The 12264-nt window shown below is 37.2% G+C and overlaps 1 pseudogene; it reads left to right on the top strand.

Annotated features, from left to right (window-relative positions):
• The first annotated feature begins 1642 nt into the window (after nucleotides 1-1642).
• Nucleotides 1643-11839, top strand: LOC107139358 (annotated as a pseudogene).
• The last annotated feature ends 425 nt before the right edge of the window (nucleotides 11840-12264 follow it).

Here is a 12264-nt window from a genome sequence, read left to right as displayed (position 1 = left end):
GGTCACAATGACAAAAAGTTGACTAACACATAAGACTTTCCCTCAAGAAACACTATTTTAGCAGAGCTAACCTGCTGGAATTTTATTAGTACCTAAAATGGGGGAAAGGAAATACCGAATTCTACCTCTCATTAACCATTGTGTCCCACTTAAGCGGGAGGTGGGGAGAGCTGAGAAACATCTGTGAGTTCATAGTCCAACTGCATGCTTACTAAAAGTTTTAGAAAAAATCATAGCATTACAGAACACCTCCCCTGTCCTCTTGTTACCACATTTAAAACTCTATTTACTGAGGTCCTTTTTATCCAATATATCATGTTTAATTATCAAGGAAGAACTATAAGGTATACTAAAAGATAAAAATAGAGTTTGAAGACTCAGAGCAAACATCACAACCAGACTATAATATGGTAGAGATTTCTGAAAATTTAAAACAACCATGATTAATATGTTAAGGGCTCTAATAGGTTAAGTAGACAACATGCAAGAACAGATTGGGTAACATGAGCAAAGAGATGGAAATTTTAAAAAAGAACAGTGAAGAAATGCTAATGATAAAAAATCCACTGTAATGGCAATGAAAAAATGCCTCAGATATGCTTATTGGTTGATTTGGTTCTGCCAGGAATGAATTTCTGAGCTTGAGGATATAACAATAGGAACTTGCAAAACTGAAAAGCATGAAAAAACCAACAAGCAAAACAACCACCAAATTAAAAAACAAAAACAAAACAAAACAACAACAACAACAAAACAAGAACAAAATATTACAAAACTGTGGGACAACTACAAAGGTGTAACATGTATGTATACTGGAGTGCCAGAAGGAGAAGAAAGAACAGAACAGAACAAACATGTGAAGCATGATGACATTTCATGAAATTCATGTCAGATGCTCAGAGAACACCAAATAAAAGCCAAAAACATCTACACCTAGGCGTATCACATCAAACTGCAGAAAGTCAAAGAAAAAAAAAAAAAACCCTGACAGAGCCAGATGGACAAAACACCTTACTTATAAGGAAAAAAGCTTTTGTTACATTGAACGTTTCAGAAATCACATAAGCAAGAGAGTGAGTGAAATACTCTTTGTTGATTAAAAAAAAGCCACAAATCCAGAATGTTGCTTTGTGTTTTTGTTGTTGTTTTGTTTTTTGGGGGTATCAGTGATTGAACCCAAGGGTGCTTGACCACCAAGCCACATCACCAGTCCTTTTTATTTTGAGACAGGTTCTCATTAGGTTGCTCACCATCCCGCTAAGTTGCTGAGGCTGACTGAATCTGTGGTACTCCTGCCTCAGCTTCCTGGGCTGCTGGGATTACAGGTATGTGCCATCACACCTGGCCAGAATATTGCATTCTATGAAATTATCCTTCAAAAGTGAAGAAGAAACAAAGACTCTTTCAGACAAACAAAAATTAAGGGAATTTGTTGGTAGTAGAGAGCCAATCACCTGTCATGCCTGGAACAAGAGAAATCATCTCAAAACGCAAACCTATGAAAAAAATGAGAGTCAGTGGGTGAAGGTTTAAGAACTCAGGGACCACAATGGACACTTCACAGATATTGAGCTCATAAGTGCAACTGCATAGTCACTTACACACTGTCTATAGCCAAAATGATGTTGTCTGAAAGCCGACCATGGTGATCCTGAAGATTAAGGTGAAACTGGGTGAGCCTCCACATCCAACTGGCATCTCTGTCATTTCATGATGTTGGAGCCAGTCCCAAGAAAACACTATAAACCAGAACATGCAAATACTATGTATTTCGTTTTAATGTGATTTGTGACAGTGTTGGGTTTTTTAATATTTATTTTTTAGTTGTAGTTGGATACAATATCTTTACTTATTTATTTTTATGTGGTGTTGGGGATCGAACCCAGGGCCTCACCTGTGCTAGGTGAGCACTCTACTGCTGAGCCACAACCCCAGCCCAGTGTTGGTTTTATAATAGCATTTCTTTTTATAATTCACTCTAGTCTTGAACAAAGCATCTCTTTGAATAGTTTATTATGGAGAACTGTCACACTAAATTACCCGGAAATGGTGAGGGAAATATGTACATTGTTCACTATAAAATTACATAAAAATCTGAATATGAAAAAAAAGTTCTTTAGAAAGAAGAAAAATGATATAGACCAGAAACCTGGATGTACATAAAGAAAGGAAGAGTTTTATAAAAGAAATAATGGAAGATATATATTTTTGTTCTTAATTGATCTATCAGATAAACATTTACTCAAAATAATAACAGCAACAAAGCATTTGATGACTACAGATTATTAATAAGTAAATACATCGATGATATAAGGGAGGAAAAAAGAATACTTTGCTATTATAAGAACATGCACCACCTGTCAAATAGTATACTGTTATTTGAAGTTAGGTTTGCATTAATTGTAAATGACAACTGCAAACTCTAGGACAACCAATGCAAAGTGAAAAGAATAAAGAAGCTAAGAATGTACAGAAAATGGAATAATATTCAATGTTCAATTAAACTAAGGCAGAAAAGATGGGGGAGACTAAAAGAGGAACAAAGAATAGGGCCACAAACAGAAAACAAACAATATCCCCCCTAAAAACATGATAGGTTATTAATAGATCAATAATCACTTTAAATATCAACAGTTTACACATATCAAGTAGAGGACAGAGACTACCACAGTAGATCAGAAAAAAGACCCAACTATATAGTCTCTATAAGAAAATTACCATAAATATAAAGACACCCAGAGATTAAAAACAAAGGGATAGAGAATGTAGCATTATGTAAAAAACAATCAAGAGAAAATAAGAATAAGCTATATTAAAATTAGCAGAAAACTTCAGACCAAGGAAAATTATCAGGGATAAAAAAGGCATTTCATATGACAAAAAAGGGTCAACTCTCTAAGAATACTTAAAAATCCTTAATGTGTATGAACCTCTAACAATGCATCAATATGTACAAGAAAAAAGTGACAGAAGTACAAGGAGATATAGATGAATCCACTCTTAGAGTTGGAAACTTCAATATCCCTCTGTCAGTAAAGGACAAATCCAGCAGGAAGAAAATCAGTAAGGACACAGCTGAACTCAACAGCACCATCAACCATTGGATATAACTGACACCTTTAGATTATTTCATCCAACAACAGCAGAACACGCATTATTCTCAAGCTCACAAGGACTATTTAGAAAAATAGAACACATTTTGTTCCATAAAACACACCTTAAAAAATTTAGAAAAATAGAAATCATGTAAAGTATGTTTTCAGATGAAAACAGAATTAAACAAAAATTCAGTAAAGATAGCTGAAAATCCCAAAATATCTGATAAAAAACAACAGGTAGGTCAAACAACAAATCTCAAAAGAGATTTAAATTTTTTTCAATTAAATGAAAATGTAAATACAGCATCAAATTTTGTGGGATGCATCAAAAGTAGTGCTTAGAATGAAAATTATAACATTGAATACATATATTAATAAAGAAAATATGAATAAGGAAAATGAAAAAGAAAATTAAATCTGAAGGAAGCATAAAAAGTAAAAATTAGTGTAAAAAATCAGTGAAATGGAAAAGAGGAAAACAATAGAAAAAAACACCAAAATGTGGTTCTTCGAAAAGATCAATAAAATTAATAAGTTTCTGGACAAACTAAGTGAAAAAGAAAGAAAACAAAAATTACTAATATTGTAAATGAAAGATGGGACATCATTACAGATCACACAGACACTAAAAGAGCAATAGGAATATTATGAACACATCTGTGCCTACAAACTTGAGAACTTAGATGGAATAGGCTAACAACTTGAAAGGCATAATCTGAAAAACTCAAAACAAAAAGAAATATACAATCCTGATGAGGTCTATATCTATTAAAAACATTGGGTCAATAATTAATTATCTCCACCATGCATGTGGGGGTGGGGAAGTACATGTCTGTAATCCCAGCAGCTTGGGAGACTGAGACAGAAGCATTGCAAGTTCAAGGCCAGCCTCAGCAACTGAGTGAGAACCTAAGAAAATTAATGAAAGCCTTTCTCAAAAAATAAAAAATAAAAATAAAAAGGGTTGGATTATAGTTCAGTGGTAAATTACCCCTGGGTTAAATTCCCAGTACCCTTTCCCATTAAAAATCTTCCAAATCAGCACTAGGTTCAGATGGGTTCACTGCTGTATTATAGCAAATATTTAAGAAATTGTTTCCATTCTCCACAATCTCTCCCAGAAAATGGAAGCAGAAGGTATATTTTCTAACTCATTCTGTAAGGACTGCATTACCCTAATACCAAAATCAGACATTATAAGAAAAGAAAATTGTAACCAATATCTGTCATAGACATACAAGCAAAAATCTTCAACAAAATAATGGCATATTGAATCTAAGGATTTTTTTTTTAAATTATACATTATGACCAAGTGGGACTTATTTCAGGGATTCAAGGTTGGTTCAACATTTGAAAATAGTGAATGTAATCCATCACATCAAATAGGTACAAAGGAAAAACTACATGATCATATTAATAGATACAGAAAAAACATTGGACAAAATCCAATATCCATTTATTATAAAACCATTCAGGAAACCTATAATAGAATAGAGGGGGAATGTCTTCAACTTGATAAAGAATATCTACTAAGATCCTATAGTTGATACACTTAATTTTGAGAAACTAAAAGCTTTCTCAAAAAGGTCAGAAGCAAGCAAGAACATCCCCTCTCTCTAACTCTTTTCAATATTTATTGGAAGTTTTAGCTGACACAATAAGAAAAGAAAATAAAACATAACAGGAGGGAAGGAATAAAATTGGTTTTGTTTACTGCTAACACAATTGTCTAGAAAATCTAAGTCAACCAAAAATGCTCCTAAAACTAATAAGTAATATCATAAGATACAAGGTTAATAGACAAAAGTCAACATGTTTCCTCTCTCCCAATAATGAACAACTGGAATTTAAAATTAAACACAAAGTACCATTTACATTAGCACCCACAAAAGTGAAATGAGTTGGTAAAAAATCTAATAAGTATGTACAATATTTAGAAGAAAACTACAAAACTCTGATGAGAGAAATCAAAGAACTAAATAAATGGAAGATTCAGCGTTAAGATGTTAGTTCTTCCCAAATTGATCTATAGATTCAATGGAATCTCAATTAAAATCTTGTTAATTTATTTTGTTGACATGAAAAAAGGGGATTCTAAAGTACACATGGAGAGGCTCAGAATAGCTACTATAGTATTGAAGAGGAACAAATTCAGAGAATTAACAAACACTATACAACTTCCAAATTTACTATAAAGCTATGGTAATAAAAACCTTGTGGCATGAGCAAAACAATACATAAATCTCTTGGCAGAATAGAAAGTGAGAGAAAAACCTACATAAACATAGCCAGCCAACTGATCTTTAAGAAAGGAGCAAAGGTAATACAAATAGAGCAAAATTGATCTTTTCAACAAATGGTGGTGGAACCTACAGCAAAAACACATATTTTTACAGAGACCTTACACCCTTTACCAAAATTATCTCAAAATGGATCACAGAAGACAAAAAGGTGAAATATAAAACTACAAAATTCATAACTGAGAACATAGGAGAAAATTCAGACGATCTTCATGGTAATGGCTTTTTAGATAAAACATCAAAGATATGATCCATGAATGAAAGAACTAATAAGATGGACTTCATTAAAATTAAAAACTTCTGCTCTGTGAAAGACACTATCAAGACACTATTCACACTGTATGACATTCTGGAAGGCAAGACTATGAAGACAGTATAAAGGTCAATGGTTGTCAGGGGACGGGAAAGGGAGGAATGAACAGGTAGAACACAGAGGATTTTTAGTGCAGGAAGCTACTCTATATGATACTATAATGGAGGATAGATGTCATTATGGGGTTATCAAATTAGAATGTGCAACACCAAGAGTGAACCTTAGGGTGAACTATGGACTTAGGTGATATATGATATATTGATATAGGTTCACAAATTATAATAAATGTACTACTTTGTTAAAAAATGTGGATAGTTGCCGCAGCCTGGCTGGCTGGGCAAAATAAGCGGAGGATGACGAAGAACTTGTGTAGATTGATACAGCAGGAGTGGAAGCCCTTTATTGCAGGACAGGAGCAGTATTTATACATTCCACACAGCTTATCTAATTAACATAAACTAGATACATCAGTCAACCAATCAGGAATCTCCACACTTAATGGCTTGCTTTTGTTACTTCTCAAACCACTCCCTCTGGCATTTTGCCAGGCACCATCCAGACTTGTTTACGAACTCTAACATTCCCCTGGCAAGATGCCAGGTGTTATTTTGACTTGTTTACAGACCCTAACAGATAGTGGGGGGCTGGGGTTGTGACTCAGCAATAGAGTGCTTGCCTTGCAATGTGTCAGACTCTGGGTTCGATCCTTAGCACCACATAAAAATAAATAAGTGAAATAAAGTTATTGTGCCCAACTACAACCAAAAAATAAATATTAAAAAAAAAGAACATGGATAGTGGAGAAGGCTGTGTGTATAATAGGTGGTATATGGGAACTCCATATTTTGTTTGCTATAGTTTGGACCTTGAGTGTCCCCCAAAGGCCCATGTGTTAAAAGTTAGCCTCTAGCTTGGTGCTATTGGGATGTGGTGGAACCTTTAAAAGATAGGGCCTAGTGGGACTCTGATCTTTCTTTCCTTCCTGACTGCCATAAGCTGAATGCTGTATGCTTGTCAGCAATGTGTCTCATGGCACAATACTAAATGCTCCCTACCCATAATGTGCTGCCTAACCACAGGCCCTAAAGTGCAATGAGTCTACCCAGACATGGACTGAAATCTCTAAATTATAAGACAAAATAAAACTTTCTTCTTTTTAAGTTGATTATCTTAACTACTTTGTTAAGTTATAAAAAGCTGAGCAACACAATGTTTAAATAAAGCCTATGAAACACGTTGCAATGCTGTATGGTAAAAAATTAGAGGAAAGAGTAAATAGTCATAGCCCTAAAGTTAGAAATCAGGATAAAGCCCTAAAGTTAGAAATCAGGATAAAGGGGAGAAAGATGAGAAATGTGTAATGAATTCCAGTTAAAGGAAGGGTCATTATATTTCATGCTTATTATATCCTAAACCTTCGGTTGTGTTTCTTTTGTGAGGCAAAACAAAAATAAAATAAATAAATAAATAAATAAAGTAAGGGCAAGGAAAATGAGAAAAAATGCCCTGGCTTGTATTAGCTACATGACAGGTATGAATCACATCTTATAAAGAAAACCCAGTGAAGAATGAACTTGTCAGCAATGTGTCTCATGGAAGGGCTGGAGGACAAATGGCTGTGGATTAGGAGAACATGGAGGAAGGAAACAACTCCTCCTCCTATTTTCCTCTCTCTAGCAGAAGTGGGTGGCCACTGTAGGAGGAACAGGTTGAGAAGGCACATCTGACACCAGTACCAGTGGATTCCAGGGGAAAGATATCAAGGGTCATCCTCAGTGTGGATGCTGCTTGCACACCTGGTTCACTGCCACTCAGGGTTGTAGGACACAGTTTACCCCAGAGCATGACTATCCCTGTCCCTGTAGGCTCTGCTGCTAGGAGCTGTGCCTGAGCAAAGGCTTTGTAGCACTGACCTGAAGTTCAAGTATTTCCTATAGAAAAGGCATTTTCATTTAAAACAACCTTTCACTTAAATATTATAAAGATTTTTTAAAGCAAAACTTATAGATATGGAAATTACATACAAATGACTTTTTAGTCATGGCTTTTGTAATTAAGTGTGTGCTTAGACTTAATTAAGCTATAGGGTAGGAGCTGGAACCAAAAAGTACTTAACTTCTCTCACAGTAGGAATGAAATAGCTATTGGTTGAGTCAAACAATACATATATTATACCCAGTTTGCCAAGATTCAACTGAATAAACCTAAATGAATAAAGAGCTGTCACCTTAAAGATAAATTTATGCAAATTACCAGACAATGTTTTTAAAAGTTATAATTTTAAGGAAAAAAACCACAGCAGTTGGACTTCTAATTATTTCAACTTGAACATGCATTACAACAGGTGATAGAAATATAATGTGAAAATAATTGGCAAAAATTCACAGGATTTGGGGTAAGACAGGCATTTTTAAGTTCATTAACTCTTTTAATTCTTATTAACAGACCAGTGAGGAAATTAATATTATCATCTCTCCCTTAGAGAGAAGGAAACCAATGCAGTCATGTTAAGTTGTCCTAGACCCTAAGGCCTGAGACCTTTAAGCATCTGGCATTGCTTTCCAATGTGGAGATGAAATCATCTTTCTGAAACCATCACTGGCATCCTGAGCTGAACTTCAGTAGTTGCTTAAGTCTGGACACTGTAAATAAATCCTGGTTTATTCTGTGGCTGGGAGTGCACAGTAGTTGACTTAAGTAGAAGTGTTCTTCTGATCCTGCTGTCTTATGTTGGGTGACCCAGAGGTAACAATGCCATGGAGTGCCTCCTTGGCTGGCAGGGTATCTGTAAAGGAACATGCACCAGAGCGTCAAAGCAATGAAATACGTGGATCTCTCTGTCCAGTGGCTGACAGTATCTCTCTTGGTGCATTCACATATATATGACCATGTGTATTTCATGCTGCAGAAACTCAAAATAGAGTCATATTGTATGAACTCAATAAAAATTCATCTTTCTTACACTTATAATTTGAAAATATTTGGAAAAGGCTGAAATTACATGTGTTGCAAAATATGATCACTCCCAAATCATGGCACAAAAACATGACTCTGAAATGGCCATGATTATCATGAGTTAAAATAAAGAGTGAACCAATATTATCATTTATTACAATAAAAATCATGAAATCCTTAATTAAGTTGACATGTGAGAATAAAAATAAGTCTAATAATAAAGTCTCATATAGGCCCTCACTTTCTTTACTTTTGGAACTAAATTAAGAAGAATGCCCATTATATTGTGGAAAGAACAGGACTCCCTCAAATTTTCTAATAGTAGTAGACTTTTTAATAAATTAAAAAGAACGTTTTTCTCACCCTTGAATTTCAAAGAGATCTCTGGTTACTAAGCATCCCTCTTTGTGGGGGAGCCACCCCTGAGCTATTTGGGAAGTCTTCACTCAGCCTTGAGCCAAGGAGATTTTGGTTTGGCATTGCAAGCTATTCTGTGGCTCCTCCCACTTAACGGATTGCACAATGCACATGGCCTCTGTCTTCCATGAGCTAGAAAGACTGATCTCACAGCTCCAGAGTTGGTCGTGACCAATTGGGAACTGGACAGCCCACCTCCTATCTTATTTGATGAAAAAACATTCTGTATAAAGTCTTTGAAGTTCCCCCAAATAAATAAAGAAAACATGGGCTCTCACTATCTTTCCAGTGTGGAATAGACCCCTAAGGTCAAAGAGCTGTCAGGCCCTCACTTTCTAAAACTACTTTCTGTGTCCTGTGGTTTTTTTCTGCTGCCTTCTTTTCTTAGATTTATTTCACAGCCAGCCTGCTTCATGAAGAAGAACCCCAAATTCCATCGCCCTCTCTGGAAGTGGGTGAGCCTCTTCTTGGGTTGGGAGACACTGTTTTGTTCTCAGTCAACAGGTATTTTACTAAGCCTGTAGGCACACATTAAATGCCAGCAGTGTGAAGACAGAACTTTTTGCTCCTTTTGCTTAGAGTTCATCCCCTGTCCTATAACAGTACCTGGCACCTGATTGGTACTCACCAAATATTTAAATTCTTATTATTCTGATTGCATGATTGATCATAATATCTTTATTTTAAAAAAATATGTGATGAACATCATAGTGTGTGAGGGGAGGCACAGCAGCAGTCAGAGGGAGAGACAATGACTGATGCATAGTCAGTGGCTCTGAGGGCTCCTGGCTCCAGGAGGCTGAGCTCCCATTCTATAAATCAAAGTCTAATAACCTTATATAGGCCCTCACTTTATTTACTTTTGGAACTAAATTTGAATCTAGGCTCTTCTGAACACATTCTGCAGGAGGACATATAAACACATACACAGTCTGCCCTCCAAGATCCACCTGCACATAGATCCCTCCTGACAAAAATATCTTCCATTTGGGAGTCACTCATGGCTCCTGTGAGCACCAAAATGTAATTTCTCAAACCAACTGAAGATTTTAAACACTAAAAAAAGCCAGCCATAAAAATAATAAGTGCAGTATCTGTCATCCTTAGTAATATTCTGTTTAGTTTTCTCTCTCACATCAGGGCAATATGAATCCAGAGGGACTGGAATCAGTAATGGCACAAGAAATATGAAACTGGTATAATCCACAGTAGAGCAGAATTGAGAATAAAGTGACATTAGTATTAGCAAGTCCCTGCTCACAGTCAGCTTATGCTGCTAAATTCCATGTGTGCACATTATCTTGAAATTTAATGGTTTCAAAAATGTCACTCTGCAGGAAGACTAAAATGATATACTGTTGATTCTCCATCAGACTATAAATACTAGTGAGAAAAAGAGGGGCTTTTCATGCATGTCGCATTGGAATAGTACTCCCATTTCCCTCTTGATGATGTCTGTTAAGCTTACTAGAAAACCTAGGAATGCCTCTGCCTCATAAAATTGGGGCAAGACACTGGTATCAGTAGGCAAATAGGGATTCAGTAAAACTGCATATTCTGGACCCTAATTGAAGCACTGATGTTATTATAAAATCCAGGTAAAACCTTGGATTACAGGATTAAGTATACAAGAATCTCATAAACTTATAGGTTGAAACTGTTATTAAAGACTCTATTCCAGGACGCCACAGCACGGGCGCTGCCCGGTCAGCTACAAATGGTGGCAGCGACTTCCCCTCTGGAGGCCGGGACTCCACCTCCGGCTCCTGGCTGCCCTGCTCTGGGAGGCAGCAGCAGAGGTGTTCTTGCCTCTTGGCCATACCCAGCTCACCAGGCTGGCGGAGTCACTGGCAGAGGGGGCTATAGTTGTGGAGGCCTCCACATTTACTGAACAAAGACTGAACTTTTACAGATACTTTTTATAAAAAGCCTCTGTGGAATAATGCTTCAGATTGAATAATAATAAAAGAGTTCCTATTATGAGCTCCCAGATTCTTGCACAGCCTCATTATTGAAGAAAGTTCATTCTGAAAATCTGAAGCAATTAAAGGGTAAATATGATCAGGTTATCTCCCCCAAGTTCTCAGCCTGAGAAGGAGAATCATTTTTTGTCAATCTAATGAAGCATTTAAAGATGAACATAAAGATTATATTAAAGTTCAGAAAGCCAGAGGCTTAGAGCCAAAGACTTGTTTCAGAAAGATGAGAGAGGACTATTTGGAAACCTGTGGGTACAGAGAACAGGTTGACTCCAGACTCAGGTATAGAATGTTTGATAAAGACCCCCATTGGGAACTCTCCAGACCTACCCAAGATCATGCAGTACTCCACAAACAGTGGAAAACCAGGTACCCCAGTGCTTTACCAGCTCAGGACAACAGGCTGAGACTCTCTGAGCTACTCTCAGCTCCCCAAGGACTGTTTCTTAGAGAAACTAGTGCTCATGAAACTTGGTCAGTGAGAATATAATTGTGGTTCATATGACATAGAATCCAGAGTTCACCTCTCCTCGAGAAACAGCCCCAGTGCCCATCAAACCAGCCATAAGCAGGTACATCAGAAGGGGAAAAGGTACCCAGAGAAAAAAACAGCGGAGGAGCGGCTCAAGCATCAGAGAAAAAGAGGTTCTGAGGAACTGGATTTAGACACTGGAGCTCCAAAGAAAGAAAGCAAAAGTGAAGACAGAAAATGCACAGATCAGTGCAGAAAAAAACTTAAGAACTGAAGGAGAAAAAGAGCCAAGAGGTAGACTTTAAGAAAGAGGGCTGCGGCTTCCTCCTTCGCTTTGCTCCGGGCAGAGAAGCTGAGTGTGTAATCAGCAGTGGATTGTAAGTACCCGAGGCAAAGAAAGCTCAGTGCGCCCCGCCTTTTTTTCTTTTTTTTGAATATTTTTTATACAGGGAGAGTTTGTGGATTGGGATTGTTGGCGGGGCTGTGGTTTCTGTGCCGAAAATCCACTCCGCGGGAGCCGCCATTTGCTTTCTGCTTGCTGTCTTGATGGCTCTGTATACATTGTCCGGCAGCCGCACCTAGAGGTTGGAGCTGGGCTGCGTGCCGAGCCCTGTCCTCCGAAGGCTGGACTGCAGCCTCGAGTGCCTCGGTGGCCTGTTCGCCGCTGCACCTTCGGGCAGAGCCTGCTCTGGGGTCGTTCTGCACCCCCCTGCCAAGGGACCCGTGCTCC

Source organism: Marmota marmota, unplaced genomic scaffold (assembly GCF_001458135.2).
Source record: "Marmota marmota marmota unplaced genomic scaffold, marMar, whole genome shotgun sequence".
NCBI classification, from domain to species: domain Eukaryota; kingdom Metazoa; phylum Chordata; class Mammalia; order Rodentia; family Sciuridae; genus Marmota; species Marmota marmota.
The sequence above is the reverse complement of the archived record's forward strand: the minus strand, read 5'-3'. Positions and strand labels throughout refer to the sequence as shown.